This window comes from Zophobas morio, unplaced genomic scaffold, assembly GCF_036711695.1.
Source record: "Zophobas morio isolate AGI-343-1 ecotype UQ-CSIRO unplaced genomic scaffold, CSIRO_AGI_Zmor_V1 ptg000006l, whole genome shotgun sequence".
Classification (NCBI taxonomy): domain Eukaryota; kingdom Metazoa; phylum Arthropoda; class Insecta; order Coleoptera; family Tenebrionidae; genus Zophobas; species Zophobas morio.
In genome coordinates, this window is record NW_026972111.1 from 12,004,209 (window position 1) to 12,024,870 (window position 20,662).

General features: G+C 33.4%; 2 protein-coding genes across 14 annotated transcripts in view; one reads left to right on the forward strand and one right to left on the reverse strand.

Moving 5' to 3' along the window:
- Window positions 1–20,662, forward strand: part of LOC135123628 (uncharacterized) — a 257,338-nt gene that overhangs the window by 180,241 nt on the left and 56,435 nt on the right. The window lies entirely within an intron of this gene.
- Window positions 1–20,662, reverse strand: part of LOC135123626 (bombesin receptor subtype-3-like) — a 294,643-nt gene that overhangs the window by 110,227 nt on the left and 163,754 nt on the right. Inside the window, exon 1 of one of the 3 annotated variants that reach the window (XM_064048448.1) lies at window positions 18,043–18,078. The exons of the other annotated variants lie outside the window; for them this stretch is intronic. The gene's annotated coding sequence lies outside the window, so the exon portion shown is untranslated. Of the gene's footprint in view, window positions 1–18,042; window positions 18,079–20,662 lie in introns of those variants that run through there. 3 annotated transcript variants of the gene reach the window in all.

The window sequence follows — 20,662 nt, forward strand, 5'->3', positions numbered from 1 at the left end:
TTTTTACTTCCCGAGCGTAAGCGAAGTCCGAGGGCCGAGTCTCTACTTTTACATTTTCTCGAGAATATGAAGAAATATATAGGTCTCCCGTTTTCGTCTGTCTGACTGTCTGTCTGTCTGTCTGTCTGTCGATCTTTCCGTCTGCCCGTCTGTCCATATGTGTGTCCGTTTGTCTGCCGTCCCGGATTTTTATTAAACCAATAATCTCCGAAAGTACTGGGCTGATTGTTGTCAAATTTTGTATTTATGTTAGGAATATCATGGAGATCGTAAAACGCTAATGAAAATTTGTCTAATTATCCCTAGCAACGATGTGATGACGTCACTTCAAAATTGTGCATAGCAAATGAGTTTCAGCTTGTATAAAATAACATAATGCTATACATGTAGTTTATGACTTCGTGTTGAGTTTTTACTCGAAATGTCCAGATTTTTGGGAAAAAAAATCTAAATTATAAAACAACATTTTGCAATTTAATTTTGAATCTGCAAACCCGAATGTTTTGAAATCTTGCAGATGTTTTAAAATTATGATAGGCACGATAAATTTTTAATTAAAATATATTTACTTATTTCCTCCAAAAAATTGATAACGTCAGCTCAAAATTTTGCCGAATAAATCCTATCTAAAATGTGCAAAACTAAATGCTTTGAAATCTTTAAAGTCATTGTGATATTAATCAAAATAAATCTGTTTATCTCCCCAAAAAATTGACGACGTTATTTCAAAATTTTGTCGAATAAATTCTATCTAAATGTGCAAAATATGATGATGTGATTCATCATTGCATTAATATTTTTATTGATCAAATTAAGAACGAGTCACCCCATTTTCCCGAAAATGTGAAACTATATACGTCTTTATTTAATAAGAATTATGATAATGATATTCAGAACATTTTGTCGATTGTAGCTTACTACTTAATAGTTTTGATCCTCTGTTTTGAGGGGACGAACTCATTCAAACAAACAAATTTCTACGTGACATTCTTCCGATGTATAAACATAAACAGTTGTTTTTCTTATCGAGGATAAGCTAAGGACGTACAGTAATGGACTTCAATTGGCAATTTGGTACTTTCATATTTTCTCGATATTTCATAACGCCTAGACAAGGCCGTAGCTAGGGGGAGGCTAGGGGATGCTGAGCCTGCCCTAGATCTAAACAAGTTATAATTAACCAAATGTGAATTACAACATTCAAAATCAAAATAAAATGTAGTATTCTATCCAATAAGCGAAAGTCGTAGCAATAAGAAGTCTGGACCGTCGACATTGTGATTCGGTTATTGCAATTTGTAGAAAACATCTTTTAGTTTAGTTTCTGGTTGACTCTCACGTCTAGAGGTTGATAAGTGTTATCGCTATTTGTGTTGAATTGTTTATTGATTATAAATCACTATTCAAGAATAGGAATAATGCAATATTTTTATTATTACTATTGCAATGCATCTATCTAAACTGATATATGAGTTCTTGCAAAAATGTGGATGACATCAACACAAAATTTTGTAATAGAAAAACTCACTTGTAACAAACGGTTATCACGTTTCTTTACGTTTACTCAAATATTAGATACATATTTTTATTTTAGCTTATAATGGTTGCCATAAAAAACAATAAAATTCCAAAATCAAATGTTTTAAGTTTTCGAAAGAGCTGGATTTGACAAATTGTACTTTATGGTGAGGGAAGTAATCTTCGACCAATTTTTTGAATTCTCGTGGAGCTTGTTTTTCTGAATTCATAGAAGTGTCATATTTTCATCTCCCATATTCCGCCACTGTCTATGACTCTAAGGCATTATGTTTTAAAAACACACTTGTTTATATTTGGTCTAGAGTGCGTTTGTCTTTACATAGAAATTTTTTTGCAAAACATGAAATTTTAGAAATACTAAATAAGTGAAAAATGTGTAACTTCTTCTATGTCAGAAAATCTAATTTGCTTTTGATTCGTTATAATATCAAGAAATTCGGAAAAAATTGCCTTTCTTTTGTTCATCATTAATTTCACTCCCTTTACAACGTTTCGATAGTAAAAGTCAATATTAAGTTTTCTATAAAACTGTTTTTAGCAATGGAAACAGCAGATATCTACCTATTAATATAAGAAAAAACTAATTTTTACGATAATCTTAAAATACTTATTAGGAAAAAACACTTTACTGACCAGAAATGTATCTGTCAGAAATATGTAATAACACGCAAAAATTTAGAAAGTGACGATATAGGGTTTTCAAAACATTTAACTTGTGCAGCGATTGTGTTAAAATAATTACCTAACTTACTTTGCCGTGCTTATAAATTGAATTATACTTGTTAATCAATTAATTTTCACTTGAATGAATTTAAAATGAATTATCCTACTAACACATAACACGTCATTTATTTTCAATTCCTGAAAACACACATGCTCTCATTTTCCCAATGCAACCAATAACAACTCCATTTAAATTGACGCTCGTCCGACTCCCTACTTCTCTAAACCAAGCCACAATGGATTTATCATTATAAAGTTGAATAAAACGTACCGTTTATAATTGAAGTTTCGTGTTATTCTTGATCTGGGCGGTTTAAAACTTTCACGAAATCAATAAAATCAACAAAACTGCATTAAATTACAACCACTAACACCGTCTCTTAATTAAACGTAAATTGAAAAATATGTCAATCCATAATCGAACCACATCGCGAATACGCAATAAAAAATTAACAATGAAAATTTCAAAGTGCCAACCTACAATAGACCGTCATCCAGTCTGCACAAAGAATAATGGATCAGTTTGTCGGAAGGTATTGATTAACTTTTAATTCCATTTCCCCTTTTTAAATGTTTCATGTTCATTTGATTGATTTAGTTAACTAAAGGCGGCTTCACACGAGACACGCTCTCCGGTCGGTTATATCACAGCCACGTGTTTGTAAACACAATCCGTTGCTGATTTTTTCAAAAATTAACTAACCATAGACGAAGCATCAGTTTATTATTGCATATTCCACGTGGATTAGTCGGTAAATGGGATCCAATTTAATGATACGAAATCCTGTACTGTTGCCAACCACAGGATAATTAGAGCGCTTGTACGGAAATTTGATCAATTAATCGTGGGATCGGACACGATTTGGATAATAAAATGCTGCTGTCATAATTCAAGCTATTGTTATCGATACTTGAAATGTTGGAAAGTAATAAAATATCGATAATAAAATATGTCAGAGCAACTTATTACCATATATATGTAAATATCTTTGATTTGCATGCGTATGTGTAATTCGTGGAAAAGTCTTGATCGAGAAAAGAATATCCTTTGCTTTAGTCGTCGTCGGCTTTATTGCTGTTCTTCGCTGTACTTCTGTGTCAACACTTAAAGTAGTTTGAACGAAATAAATTCAATTGTAGCAGACTTCCGATCATGTTTATTTTGTTCGTTGTACTGTTGTCTTCAAACAAATAGAACAATATTTGCTGCAAGTAATCGGAGCGAATATTAGCTTGAATTGTTCATGTGTTAATTCAATAAAAACAATATTTTTCTTGGGTTTGGTGCTGCAGGTTTTGACTTACTTCTACGACTGTTTTTGTGTGCTTTCTGGAATTTGTTAGAGGAGATCTGATTTGTGTTTTCATAATTACGAATGAGAATTCGCCTATTTAAATACGATAAAGTGCTGGCCATTATTTAAAATAGGTTTTTTGAGAAGGAGAATGATAAATTTATGGAAATTATGGATCCGTGATGTCGTATTTAACTCGATGTCTGATAAATTACGGTTTGCGTACTTCACAACGAAAAATGCTTTTAGAATTAAAAATTACGTGTAGAAATACACGCATAATATTTTTAATTCTCAATGTTTATGTTCTAACACGAGATGCTTCGCCTACGATATATCCCTTAGTAGGCACCGCTGAAGATAAATTAGTTCTTAGACACTGTTTATATACCTACTTAATAATAGTTTCCTGTCTCATACAACTCGAACAAGTTTGAACTTTCTAAGGGAATTTTATGACAACCGTTTATTAAAGTGGCAGCTGAGCAACAAGTCATCATATTTGTACGAAGTGTCACCGTGTTTTCCATAAAGTTTACCTACCAAAACTAAAAAAAAAGTTCTCAGGGATAATAGGATATGCTATTCAATTGATGGCAGTGATAACACTCTTGTAATAACTAGGGAGGAATCTGGAAGCACCGAATTATTAACTAATAACTTACAAGTTCTCGCTGTAAACAAGCTGAGAAAATTGGATGTGAATTTGAATTCTTTCGTAAGGAAACTATTCACCTAGAACAGGAACATAACCAAATTGCCTTAGAACAAAATATAAAGAATTAAACGGTATAATAAAAAATTTCAATAAAGGTTGCAATAACAAAAAAGCAACAAAAAAGTTAAATTAATTGAAAAAGAAACATAAATTTCTGTGATTATTAAGAAAAACTATAAAAACGCACGAATAAATAGGGAAATTAGTCTTGATACTTTAGTAGAACTCTAAGGACATCTTTTGTAGATAACAATGATAATTTACGTGAATCTCAACTTATACAAGTACGTCAAACATGTATTACCTGTTCAAAAATTAAAAGACCACTCAACCGGCAACATAGTACGAAAATCCAACCGACAACATTGCCAAGGGAGATTATTGGTGCCAAGGTGCACTATCAAAAAATTGAGGTTAGGATGATTTTTGTTTTTATTCAAAATACGTTGTTTTTATTTATTTTATTTTGATATTTTTGTCATGAAATTTCAAATTTGAAATAGATCAAAGTAGGCTGGAGGAAACGTGCACACCCAAATTCATATGACATTCAGTGGTGGCAAGCCCATAGCTTCCGATAGTATACACGTGACGGGGATTTCCCTTACCAAAATGCAACATTTGTCTAAGTTTATGGGCAATAACCAAACTTGAGACCATTTGTAAATCGAACGAAGGTCAGATGATAAGGATGAAAAATTGTCGCAGCTGTTGTAGAGCTTGATGTCGTCTGCAAACATGGCAAAAAACGATGTTATTAAATTTTTAATGTCGGTTGTGTTAGCGATAAAAAGCAGAGGATCAAGTACGGACCCCTGAGACACTCCACTCAGAACATTAATCGAACTGACAGCGTCTCCAATCTTCACTCTAAAGGTTCGATCACTTAGGAATGAATCTATCCATCGATGCAAATTACCGCGTATTCCAAGATGGTCTACTCTGTCGAACGTCTTCGAGAAATCAAGATATACGATACCCAACAGTCGTTCCGAATCTGCATCTTTTGTCCAGTACAAGTGGACATACAGTACAAGAGGTTTGACTGAACATATCTACCGGGCAAGAATCCGTGTTGTTTGCGTGAAATGAGTTGATGTGTCACTAGAAATGCAATCATGTGGTCGTATATTATGGCTTCCATCACCCTGACCGCAAGAAATGTTAAACTGACAGACCGGTAATTAGAAGCATCAAACTTATCCCCTTTTTTGAAAATCAGACGAATTATTGGTGTTTTCCAGACTAAGAGAACTTCTCCCGACTTGAAAGATTTTTCCATCAAAATTGAGAATGGAACCGCGATGGAATCTGCACAATTTTTCAAAATATTGGTCGAAATAAGATCTGGATCAGGGGATTTGTACGTTTTTATTTTCTTTAGTTTACTTAAAACTATCTCGCTAGAAAAACTCAGGTCTTTAATACAGTCGGATTATACGTACTTGCTGGACAAACTTAAATCCATTAGAGGAGGCTCTGCTATGACCCCTCTGGCAAATGTATCTGCAAATATATTGGCAACACTGTCGTTTTCATGTACTGCTACACCGGAACCATCTTTGAGTTGCAGTGATCTAACTGGTCCGGATAGTTTGGTACGAATATGTTTGAAAAGGTTATTTGGATTTTTGTTTTCCGCTATACACTTTTCGTATACAAATCTAGCTTCCCTAATAATACACACAGGATTTAATTCTGATCATGTCAAATTTATCCAACAAACAAACATGTGGTGACGACTTAGTCCCTAGTTTTTTGATACGTGACTGTAGATATGCACTTGCCCAACCTTTGTCCATCATAATTAACAAGGCACTTACAACAAGTACATTCCCGGACCTTTGGAAAAGTGCAAGAATCAGTCCTATTTTTAAAAAGGGTGATCCATCTTTACTAGCGACTATCGTCCTATTTCCATTCTAAGCAATTTTGCCAAAGTTTTTGAACAGGCATTATATAGTTGCATTTACAATAACACTCGTTCGTATATCAGTTTAGGACAGGATGGATTCAGAACTGGTAGATCTACATCTACAAACCTTGCAGTGCTTGTTCAAGATCTAAGTGTTGCACTTGATAACGAGAACAGATAGACGTAATATATTCTGACTTTTCCAGAGCTTTTGATGTTCTTCCTCACGACATTCTGTTAAGTAAACTTAATAACTTTGGATTTAACTATTCCCTTCTCAAACTCATGGAATCTTACTTAATAAACCGTAACAACTATGTATTTTACAATGGTTTTACCTTTTTCGTTTTTTGTCAAAGTCTGGAGTCCCACAAGGCTCTAACCTTGGGCCTCCCTCTTCAGTCTATTTATCAGTGACCTGTTGGAATCTTTAAATTGCAGTATTTTAGCTTATGCTGATGATCTGAAAATTTATTCTAAAATCTCAAGTCTTTATGATGCTGAGCTTTTACAACGTGAACTTATGAAAATCGTGGAATGGTGCTATGAACATAGACTTATTATTAATATTAGTAAATGTTGCTACATTTCATATTGTCGAAAAGTTAATATCGTTGATTTTTCTTATTCAATAGAAGGTACACTGTTAGAACGACAAACATCGATCAAAGATCTTTGAGTTACTTTTGATAGCTGCTTGACTTTTGATATTGATCTTACCAACATTTGCAATGCTGCAAATAAATCTTTGGGTTTTGTCATGAGAACTTCAAAATTTTTCAACAATATTGACGTAATTAAATCCCTCTTCTTTGCATATGTTGTTTCGAAATTAGAGTATGCCTCACTAATATGGTATCCCATATATATGTCTCAGCACATGCTTCTTGATAAAGTGCACAGGAAATTTTTGAAATTCCTTTCAAATATATAATAATTATCCGGCCAGAGGTATTGAGATGGAAAGTCTTCTCCAACGACACAAAATGTCCTCTTTGATGGTTCGAAGGGATCTGCATGCCGCTAACTTCTTGTGTAAGCTTATTCACAACAAAATTGATTGCCCATATTTATTATCACAGATTAGATTTAATCTCCCTCGGCCAGCATCGAAATATGTTAACACCTTTCATATCTCGACCGCCCGAACTAATATCATTCGTCGTTCGCCAATTACCACAATCTGTAGATGTGCAGATAGATATGTAGCTGATATATTTTATTCAAATTAGTTTATACTTGGAATTATGTTTTTGTTATTTTTATAATTTTTGTATTGGTTATTCATATAAGTAATTATTTAGATTTGTCCTGTCATTAGGGTACCCTGTTGGACAATAAATTATTATTGTTATAATAATTATTATTAATACACGAAAGGTGATTTGAAAACCCTCTATGTGCTTTGTAGCTGGATTCGGAACCTTTTCTTTTGAAGGTGCGCCACAATTGTATTTTTTTACGTACCAAACCTAGAATTTTGTTATTGATCCACGGTTTGGAAGTCGATCTTTTAGAAACAATAGTAGAAGTACACTATGCGGAGGCGTTCGATAAAGTTGTCTTAAACAAATTTCAGTTTTCGGAAATCGATACAGCTGAGAGATGTGATTCCCAATCCAGTTGATTGAGCATTTTCCCAACGCCTTGAAATCTGTTACTTCTCTTCCAATTGTAGTGGTTCTCAGTCGCCTTATCCAGCAAGCTATATATTAGCCATCAAAGTTAAATGATCAGATTTGCCAACTGGATTAAAATATTCTAAGCTGGCAATAGAATCTTCTCCCGAAGTTTTATCAAGTCAAGCACCGAAGTTGTTTGGTTTAATCTGTACCTTGGTTTCTTGACTAACTGACTGAAATGACTATCGACCAGCATATCCACTAGAAGCTGAGTAGATGGCGTGTGTAAAGGATTCCCGTTAATCAGCCAATCCACTTCTGGAAAATTAAAATCTCCAAAAATGTAGACTTTATCATATCTTCTAGTTATATCACCAATGTAGTAATTAATTTATTATTTGCCTTAATTCATCCAGTCCAGTCCTCTTCCATCCTCGTTTAGCACTTCCTCCCTACATTCCTCCGATTCTCTCAATCCTTCACATCCTTCCAGCATATGCTCTATTGTTTCTCCCTCTCACCAACATATCCTACACCTTCTGTCAGTTTCATTTCTCTTCGTTTCCATACCTAAACCTCGCCATCATTCTTTTCTCCTTTATACTCGCTTTCTCTCTCTCTCTGTGGGTGTACTTTGGTACTTCATCCTTTACTATTTTTCTCTACTCTGCATTATATCTAGACTTCGATATTTTCGATCTGCGTTCTTGCTTATCTATATCCTTATCTCTTACACTCAGTTCTTCTTTCATACTCCTTCCCATTTCTCTCATTCTCTCTATTTCTTCACATGCATATCCCTTCCCTTCACAATACTTGTCTCTTTCGTTCCATACATGTTTTCCCCCTTCCTTTCTTATTTCTTTCCAACATTCTTGCAATATTTTACAATCACCTGTCTCACTAAACTTTTCTTCTAATCCAACCGCCCTCTTACCCGCTTCCACTCTCATTTTCTCCCTTTTTGTTTCTTCTCTCACTATAAACCCCGGCGTATATTTTTCCAATCCCAAAGTCCATTTTAAGTATTTTTCTTGCACTCTTTCTATTTCTTCATATTCCCTCCATGCCCAAATCTCATCTCATTACATAAATACACTTTTGACAAACTATCAAACATCATCATTCTTCTCCTCTTATATTCATGTCCAATTTTCTCTCTCCTATTCCCCATACTATTCCCATCACTTTGTTCAATTTTCGGACCTTTTCTTGAATATGCGCTCCGTCTGAGTTATTGCTCTTTAATATATATCCTAAGTACTGGAATTTTTTCACCTGTTCAATCTCCTTCCCTCTCCATGTCCGCTCTTCCTTCTCCTTTCTTACTTTCTTCCCAAACACCACCATTTTTGTTTTTTCCACATTTACTTCCAATTCCTTTTTTTGTACGTACTTCTCGAAACTTTTAATCATTGTTTTCATTTCTTCTCTTTTCTTCGCCACAATCACTAAATCATTTGCGTACGTCAAGGACCACACTTTCTCTTTGCCCACTACCACCATTCCTGTCTGTGCTTTTCTGAACATTTCATCCATATCTCCTAGATAAGCTGCAATTAATGCGGGGTTGAGTGGGCATCCCTGTCTCACTCCTCTGTTTGGACAAAAACTCTCGCTCTTTATTCCATTCACTCTCACCTTAGTTACTGTTTCTTCATATATTTCTTCCATTTTCGTTATCAGGTACGCATCTACTCCTCAAATACTCCCACATTTTCTCTCTATTCACGCTATCAAACGCTGCTTTGAAATTTATGAACAAAGCGTACATTCGTCCACCCTGTTTCCTTATTTCTCTTCCCACTAAATGCCGCAGGAAGTAATTACACATCGTCCATAGTACCTCTTCCTTTCCTAAACCCTGCCTGACCGTCTGGTAACATACCCCTTGCTTCCATCTCTTTTCGTAACCTCTCATCTAGAATCATTGCGTATATCTTGTAGGCCGTATTGAGCAAGGTGATCTCTCGGTAGTTCTTCACATCACTTTTTTGCCCCTTTTTAAATAATGGGATTATTATACTTTCTCTCCACTGCCTAAGAAACCCTTTTCCCTTCCAAACTCCATCTACCACTTCCCATATCCTTTCTTTCCGGTCCACAGATAGATCCTTGTGGAGATCCTCTACACACCTTCCTTTCCACCTCATTTGCCACTCTTACCACATACACTTTCCGTTCTCTAAAATACCTTAACTCGTCCAAACTTTGATCTCCTTATACCCAACTTCCATCAATTTACTCAACACCGCATTCCAGCTCAGATTATCAAACGCTCCTTTAACATCAACAAAAATTCCCAACACATAGGTACTTCTTTTCCGACCACTCCATAACCTGTTTCACTCTTATCCACGCATCCTGTGTTCTCAATGCTTTCACGAATCCGAACTGAGCCCTCGACCTTCTTCTTTCAAGATAGGTCTATACGACCTCCGTAATGACATACCCTTATCCATACCCTTCAAGAGGATGACCAGTCGCGGTACCTTCCATTCGTCCGGAACCCCTCCTACCCCCATACATGCATTAAACACTTCCAACACATACTCCGGAACAGTCTTCCACACAACCGCCATCATTTGAGGCGTCACACCATCCATTCCCGGCGACTTCTTTTTCCTCAAACTCCTCACGCTCCTTTCAATCTCGTCATAATTCGCTCTCTCCGACACCCTCCACTCCTTCATACAATTCATAGTTCACGGGAACGTCAACTGGGAAAAACTCTCTCAACAATACCCCCACCGTATCCATCCAAGTTTCCGTTTTCCTGTCACCGTCCCATATGTCCAACAATAAAATAATTGGAATCGACTCACCAAATTTGACGTCAAAGTCGCAGCTTGACACACGGATTGCACCTTGTCTCCCACCACTCACTTTTCCAATATTTCTAACTTTTGCAACAAAGTATTATTTCCCAACTATGAAAATGCAAATTTACCTGCAGAGTCCATGTGGTTCCAACAAGATGGAGCACCACCTCACTTCGGATGTCAAGTACGACATTACTTGATTAAAACTTTTCCTGGAAGGTGGACAGGACGAAGGGAAGCAGTTGAGTGTCCAGCTAGGTCACCCGATTTAACCCCACTTGACTTTTTTCTGTGGGGTTTTATATATATAAAAATTCGAGTTCATGTTAATAGACCACAATGCATCGAAGAACTCCAAGAAAGAGTATTAAATGTGACCGCTGATATTCCTCGTAATATTCTAACAGATTCATTTAAAAACTTTAACAAAAATTAAATGTACACAAGAAAATTTTATAATTTATCTTAGAAACTGGATTGTTTAATTTATTTTGCTTGAGAGAACTTTTGTCAACATAACTTACGACCAAAGTTAGTGTTGTGAAAGAAGCTGCTTTCGGTGTGTTTCTTTAACTTATAATTCTTTTCTGTAGAAACGTTTAATCAACTGGTAATCCAAGTGTTAATTACTGTAATGAAATCATTCTTTTTGCAAAACAAAAATAGGGAGGAATTATGGGACTTTAAACGAAATTTGGGATACATATAAATGAAACCCGTGAGCAACAACTTTCGTCTGTGCTTGGCACAAGATTCCCCACAAATAATAATTGAATGGAACTTTTAATTTACGAGAATTAAAATGAAACTTGCGGTTTTGATAACACCACAAATATTTAATTTAGATAAATATACAAATGTCTTTAAATGTGATCCTCTCACTCGTTGCCAAGCTGAGAGATCAATCTGAGAGTTTCAAAATATTTTAATAGTAAAAATATACATTAGTTTACCAGACTAAGTTTAAACAATACGTTATTATTATAAGTTGTAACATATGAACTTGGTGTTACGAAACATTTTTCGATCTGCAGTATTATATTTCGCCCATTTGGACGTAGTTTTCAGTACAAAAAAAAAATGCTTTTTGAATATTGCTTTCAAAGGGATCTAATAAGTAATAACTGTTTTGCTAGAGTCTGAACCTATTCCGCTCAAATAAACCGAAAAATAAAGCAAATATTTACTCTTTATTGTGCACATGCCGCCTCCTACGGACATTGAATATAATGATTTTTCGAGTCTGACTGACAATATCGGACCATTTGTCTTGACAATGTAACTTTCTTGTTGCTGTTTCAAATTAATGCGACTTTTCCACGCCAATGCTTATAATATCACGTTTCAGTGCAAGAAATATCGGATCATGTCATCCAAATTCATATTTAACGACAGCTCCAATTGTCTTCGGAGTGAAAAATCATCAGTCGCGCTGGATATTATGCAGCTTTACCGTGTTCCGCTCCATAACAATAACGGACAATGATTAGCTTCCAGTCCCAGCCTTGGTAATGAGCTGCAAATAATTTTATTTAAGTTGACTTTGGCTTATTTCCATTTAATTCGCTCAAAGTCGAAAAAAATTAAAAATTCAATTTGCAAACATCGAGGCGTTGACACACGATAAGCCGGTATTTTGGGGAAAAGACAACAGACGATAGAGTCGCAAATAGTTCGGGTGAAATGAGTGACCCTATTTATGGCTTCCATTAACACGTTCTGAAAAGGCCTCAGCTACTTCTTGTGAGCATTGTTGGCTTAATTAGTGAACCAGTTATACTAATTATAATTATTAAACCGTTTTGAAGTAGAAGTAAGCAGGATCGCGGGTACCCTTACATTAATTTGGGAAGCACCAATAGGCCTTAAAATTGAGTAATTTACATTTATATTTTTTGATTATTTTTCGTTTGTTTCTCTTATCTTAACACGTTTGTTGCACTAAATAAAAGGAAAATATGACACTATACAGAGATATTTTTAATTATGAACATAGACCGTACATGGCCTATGTTCAATTTTAAAAAACACACATCAATATGTGTAATATTGGTTGCATAACTACACTTTATTACAAAATGGTGTTGTAACTTGCAAACTGTCATTGTGCTGTCATTAGTATCATTCAACATTCAAGCAGACTCAAGTAAACACGATTAACGAACATGTAAAATTTATTTACTAAGAGAAACAAGTACGACATTTAATTTAATAAATACTCAAAGTGAACACCTTCACTTTCTAGGCGGTATGGTAGCGGACATGCGTAATGTTGGTTGCATAGTTACCAATGCATTGACGTGTGTTTTTTAAGACTGAACATATGCCAATTACGGTCTATGTTTAGAGTTAAAAATATGTCCCTGTATAATCAGTATTGTAGTAGTTTGAGGCAACTTTTAAACAACAAAGTTCATAATTCCGTTAATTGACGTTCTCCTGAAAGATCCTCGGGCAAGTGAACTTTATTGTTTAAAACGACACTTTTTGGATCAAGAATTTAAACTCTGCACATTATTAGGCAATTTATTGAAAAAAAAAACGTATCTTTTTGAGACATAGGTCGGAATTATGTCTTGTATTGTAAGAGTGTATTCTCGAACTAATATTATAATTTGCAATATTATATTTTACATATATTAAGCATTCGTAAATATATAATGCTGGCAATGTTAGTATACTTAATTTTATAAACTAGTGTCGACAGTCTTCTCTATATCCGAGAGTTGTAAGTACCCTGATCGCTCTACGTTGTATTTTAAAAATCCGATTTCGAATGCACGAATGACCCTAACCCAATAATTCATACGAGATATGCGTGTGGCATAACGCAAAATACGCAGTACGTAGTCTACCAACTGGAACCCTGCAAGATAGATTGCGTAATAAAAATATACCCTTACTAAATTTTTTTGCAATTAGTTCCTCATGATCATTCCATTGGAGTACTGTCAATACGCAGACCTAAAAATTTTACTGTTTTCTTAAATTCATCACACATCGATTTTTTTATGAAAATGACATATTGACTGTTTTTCTTGATTTAAAGTCAAGCTGTTTGCATTGAACCATCTACAGGCTTTTGATTGCGTCATCTTCGATTGATCAATAGTGGCATCAACAGTGGATCCTGTATTAATCAAAGTAGTATCATCGGTGAAAAGTAAAATTTGACTTTCCATCAATGCAGGAAAATTGTTGATGTAAAGTAAGAACAACACGGGTCCAAGGACGGAGCCTTGTGGCACTCTTAGACAATTAGAATTTTTTATATTTCCCGATGATGGCGATTGTCAAGAAATTATGCCATCAGATTACGACTATTATCACTAATATTGTACTTACGAATTTTGGTGAGTAAGATACCATGGGGTACGCAATCGAAAGCCTTACTGAGGTCCAGAAAGCTGGCAATTCCAAACTCACGATTTTCAAAACAGTTATTAATAGAGAGCGGAAAATATGCAGCAAAATTTTGGGAAATATGATCATATGATATGCATCAAATTTATGCAAATATGCAGTAACTTTCCTAACATATGCAGAGATATGCAGTTGCATATGCTCCAAAAATTAAAAAAAAAAACAAAATAACCGAACTAAATTTATTTACAAATTACAAAAACAGGTTTCCCGAGCATACGTTTTATTACAAAAAATACATAAATCACATTTTTAAAGATAATATTGTTATACTAAAAAATAAATATAAACAGAACAAATTGAAAAATAGTGGTAATCGACTATTCAATTACTATTTTGGTAGCAGTTTATTTTTAAATATTTTTCGAAATATTCTAACAAAAATTTTTTCCGGTGATTCTAAAATATGCGTTTGTAAGTAGAAAAAGTGCGTACTACGTCCACAGATGTATAAAAATCCTTACCGGTTTAGAGCAGGCGCGACAAAACAGAGTTCCTTCTTGAAGAATAAGTTCAGGAAAAGGTTTAATTCATAAATAAAGTAGAGTTATCGTCGACATATTGACACACTGTATCGCTTTAAATGCTTTCAGTGGAAACTCACGATGAAAAATAATAGGGTAACGTTCCGTCGACCACCATAAAACATACCATGAATACGCTTTTAAGTAACGAACAAAAATATTGGGAATGAACGGTATTAAACCCAAACCTCTACTAGTTATTTGAGGCTCAGGACAAAATTTGCAATATGATTCATAAAATTTCGTTTTTCTAGATAAATGCCGATACAATGACAATTTTTTTTTCAAATTAGCACAAAAATTGATAAAAATGCAAAATATGCACCCGTTACGTGAAATATGCAGCAGAAGGCAAATATATGCAAATATGCAATTTTTTTATAGCTGTATTCATTTTTAATTAGCATGATTCGTTCACATATTAAATATCAAGACTTATATGCAAAAAATAACGGATATGCAAATTTCATAAAATCCGCTCTCTACAGTTATTAAATGTTTCGACTAGCTTAAGGAGAGCATTTTTAGTGCTGCGTTCCTTTCTAAATCCATATTGACAATTCAAAAATAAATTATTTTTTTCAAAATAGGAATATAATTGCGTATGCAAAATTTTCTTAAAATTTTGGAAAATACAAGCAATATGGATATTTGTCTGTAGTTGTTCAGGTCATTCCTGTCACCCTTTTTGTGGATAGGGATAATTCTGGCCGTTTTTAAGCAATCAGGGAACACTGAGGCTCGTATGCAACAATTTATGAGCCGAGTACTTAAGAGGAGTAATGATAATATCCTTGACAGTTTTTATTATGACTATATTCAAATCAAAAATATCTTTAGAACTAGTATTTTTCAATTTATCGTGAAATTTAGGTGAAATATGCAAAATATTATGATTCTATAATTGTGGTTTATCAATGCACTCATAAATTTTAGAATTACGTATACAGGGTGACTCAAAAAAAAATCATAAACGAGGAGATGGTATTGATGAAAATCATTAAAATTTGGAATAGAGTACTCTTATTATTAATATTACACTACAACTCTCCAAATTGATATACGTGTAGAAAATGTCGATGACGTCATCACACAATTTTGTACTAGAAAAACTCACTTGAAACAAACGCGCAGCACGCTTCTTTATATTTCCTATAACATTACATACATTATGTTCACTTATGAAGTTAATAAAAAAGTAAAAATCGCAACATCAAAAATTATTTAATTTTTCGAAAAATCTCGATTTATTTACCTTCCACCAATTTTTTGATACCACAATTTTTCGTTTTTTCATGGTCTTTATTTTTTTATTTTTCATTTTTCGATTTTTCAGTATCCAAATTTTTCAGTTTCTTGTTTGCCCAATTCTTCAACTTCTTGACTTTTATTTATTATTCACCCAATTTTTTTAATTTCCAATTTCTCGATTTTATATCACAGTTTTCCGCTTTTGTCATTTCCTTTATTTTCTGAATGTTTCTTTCAATGTTATATTTTTCACCTTTTCAAATTTTTAATTTTTGATTTTTCGATTCCTCGATTTTGTAATTTTTCAATTTTTCGGTTTTGCAATTTCTGGATTTCTCAATTTTCTTATTTTATAATTTTCAACATTTCGATTTTACAATTTTGTACTTTTTCGATTTTTGAGTTTCTCAAATTTTATTCTTTCAATTTTTTCGTTTTTCATTTTCCAAATTTTTGAAATATCTAAAAATTAAAAACCGAAAAACTAAAAAAACGAGGTTGTCTGTAAAGTCGGTTTACTGACGATAGTTGAACGTGACAACGTCTTAAGAAAATACTGATGGAATGGTTTTGGGCTTTTGATTTTGAAGCAGCGATTATTGGCTGCGCGAATGGCGTTGCTAAAGTAAATGCTACAGCATCTTGAACCTCCATGGGTTCACTCATTGAAGGTAAAGGCTTATTCGTAACATCCTCTGGTTTGTCAGGCTTTTTTTCCATGGTGCGTTTGTAAGCAGTTCTGCAAAATAAATCGTCATTCGAAACAATTTAAATAAAATTCTTAAAATATTATCGTTGTCACGTCAAAATTGACACTACATTCACTTTTCACTGCACTTGATACTCGACCAAAACATGTAAATGTACTATAATATAGCAGCTGTCCACGCAGACGCATCGCTCACTCAAGTAGGAGAGAGACGGATGGCGAACGCTGCCGAACGCGAAGGCCGATTGTGCCTCTTTGTCGCTCGTTCCGCGTTCTCGCTTGCACTTCAAGCCTTACATGGAACGTGACAGTAACGGTGCATGAGTCATGCTTTTTCGAGCGTGCAGCCGGCTCCATCGATTTATAAGACGTTGTCACGTCAAAAAATCGGAAAAAATTGAAAAATCAAGAAACTGAAAATATGAGAGAGAAATTGCAAAATCGAAAAAGTGGAAAATCGAAAAATTGCAAATCGAAAAACTGTAGAAACGAAAAATTCAAACATTGAAACATTAAAAATCGAAAAATCGAAAAAGCTTAAAGAATTGAAAATTTGGGAAAAAACGGACTGAATAAAAAAATTGGAAAAACCAAAAATTATAAAATCGAAAAATTATGGAATCGCCAAAATTGTGAAGTCGAAAACTGTAACACTGAAGGAATGAAAAAATGAAATTTACATTACAAATATTACATATTTTAAATGAAAACTAGAAAAAATGCCAATTAAAAATTGAAAAATCGAGGAACTGAGAAATCTGAAATTGAAAAAACGAAAAATAAAAAAATTGAAAAGTTGAAAAACCAAAAACTTGCAGATCGAAAAATTGTTAAAATAAACAAAATAAAAAACCGAAAAGAAAATTTGAAGAAATGCAAAACCTCAAAACTGAAATATCCATAAGTTGGAAAATCGAAATTCTGAAAAATTTAAAAATGAAAACTGGAAGAGTTAAAATTGAACAAAATAAAATGAAAAACTTGAAAAATTGTAAATCTAAAAATTAAAAAAATAGATGATAAAAAAATTATAAAATCGGATTATTGAAAAATTGAAAAGTTGTAAAAATAAAAAAATACGAAACCGAAACGAAATATCGCAAATTGAAAATTTGATGAAATGAAAAATTTAATAATCGAATAATTGAAAAACTAAAAGTAGAAAGTTCCGAGACTTTGCAAATGGACAAATTGAAAAACTAAAAATTGAAAACAAAAAATTTTAAATTGAAAACATGAAAAAGTACAAAAAAATAAAAATTGAAGAATTAAAAAATTCAAATCAAAAAAGCTGCGGGGGTGATTTTAACTCTATAGAAATTATTAGAAAGCAAATATCACAAAATTTTTTTATAATTTTTCAAACTAGAATTTTTTGGGCGACGGATGTTTTGTCGGAATAACCTTCGACCATTTCTTTTTAACAGTACCGACGACTAAAACTAAATTGATTTATTCATCCAATTTGAACTGAAATTCTACAGTAAAACAACAAAACTACCTTAAATATTCAAACCGGGGGATAGCTCCATTTCTGTTCGAATTTGTTCTTCTCTGCAAAGAGAAGATAGCTACATTTTTGCCCTTTTTAGCTATTTGCTGTAAGTATCATTTAATTTGGAATAGCATCATTCGTTTTCTTTTTCCAAACAAATTTCCAGAAAAATTTGGAATGGTTTGAAATACTCATATTGCAAAAGTTTTACTCCCGAAGGAAGTATTGTAATAGTTTCATGCTTTTTCGACGTTTCATGAACCCTAGTGTACGAAAAAAGTCTACGTCTATCTGTTGTCTGTCTGTCGTCTGTGCCAATTTTTAATAGACAGATTATCTCCTCAACTACTACCCCTATTGTTGTAAAATTTTATATGTACTTGTATACCTATTAGGATATCAAATTAATAGATGGTAAAACGTTACTCAGTATTTGGCTAATCATCCCCACCAAGAATTTGATGACGTTGTCTCAAAAGAATCTGTATTAACATAATTTAAATAAATAAATAAAAAATAAATAAATAAGTAAATAAATAAATACATTTTGTCATACATAGAAATATAGCAGTTTTTCAATACGTCATACTATGAGACTATGAGGCATTAGTTAAAACTTTGGCAAATGTGTAGTAAGCTTTAGATAACAATAGAGGCTTCAACTTTTTCTAAAAAATGTGCCTATCTACATTTTTAAAATAACTAGGCACTTTATTGTAAAATATTATTCCATAATACTCTGACGATTTCAAGATTACTATAATCTTTATTTTTGTTTCTATTATTATTTGTTATTTATTTTATACATTATTTATAACTTTTCTAAAGGACAAGATGCTATATAAACAAGTGTGTTTTCGTAACATAATGAGTTTGAATCATAGACAGTGGTGAAGTATGGGTAAAGTTTGATACCTTAATTTGAATTTAAGAAAACAAGCTCTGTCCTGTCGAAAAAACTTCGACCAATTTTTGTGTTATATAATGTTCTAGGGAACTGAATCAGATTAAAACAAACTTGTAATATTGACCAAAATTGACTCTAACTCAAAACAATGATCTTCATAAGAGGGAATGTAGACTCCACCGACAATAATCTCTAAATCAATGTATTTTAAATTTGCTATTGATTTTTGAAAAACTCCACTGAAATATGTATGACTACAAGAAACGAACGAAATACGGGTAAAGGAATAGATAAGAAAAGTAGCCAATTTTACTGATACATAATTGCAACTTCCTTACAAATATTTCTAACATAATATGACGATATTAAACCTTAAATGTAACAACTTGAAATGCGAGCACAATTTTTGCAAATACTCATAAATCCAGTCACGTTATTGCGAATCATAAATCCCACTTGATTTATTCGCAATCCAGATTTCGATTGTCAGGCTTCTAATACTGTGTGCAAATAACTGCAACACAGACAAATGTGTATGCGTTATACATAATGAGAGTTCTCCCATTTCTGGTGAAAAGCACATTATTTGATCTCTGACCGCTTTCAGGATTCTTAAAAACGTTACGCGTCGAGAGCAGTTCAGTCGTATATCGAATTTGCTTCACCTCGCAGCATTTCTCTTCGGAAAAAGAAGTCAAGATCAATACAAAATTATCTGACAGGATACTTGTTTCTAACACACTTGCAGCCCAACCTCGTCTATAAGGCACCGACAATTTTAATTTTTTTCTTTAATAGAATGAAATTTTCGTTAAACATTTACCTGATGTGCGTGGGAAATGTCGCATTTGTATCCCATTTCGATGTCTACGTGGTCTAGTGGTTACGGTATGAAGTTAATAACGTGAAAGTTTTATGAAAGCCGTTTTCCTCGCATATCAAACAGTTATTAAAACCGACTTACCCGACCATGTTAACGACGTATGTAGGCACTGCAAACTTTATGCCAGACACTAAAAAAGCTGATTTAAAATCCACACAACTGAAAATTCTTTTAGTCAGCACTTTATTTTATAAAGTCCCGAAATTTAAACTACGTTTGTCGGGAATTTCAAACTGCGTCTAAACCGAGTGCAACTTAAAGTTATCTGTTGTATTACTTAACTGATTTTTTCAAGTCATCAGTAACACATGGATAATAATAATACATTATTTACAAAGTTTCGTAACTTACATTACGCACATGAAAATTCTAATGGATGCTAAAATTGAATCATTGTATCATCCGACAAAGATAATTATGTTTGGTTGTATTAATTATGTGGTAAATGCAAATCACGTAGTGCGAAATTTCGATTATTTGTGTACACTATTATTCAGTACATGAGATTGATTGCACATTTGAACCTATATAAATACACAAAGTGCATACTGAAACTCAATTAATATCTGCTTAAATATTCAGAGCATCATTTTCAGAAATCTAAATGGGTTATATATATACCATTTATTGTTTAGTTCCAGTTCCACAACATGATGAGCACTAGTTCAGTGTAATACTAGCGTTACTATTAAAGAAAAAACGACAGAAAAAGAAAGAATCCTTAAAATTCATGAAATTGGTTAAGATTCGCTGCGACGGTCGACACGCTATCCCCACCTTCGCGTGGACTAAACTGATTCCTACACTAATAAAACTGTGTTATGGAATGCTGAACT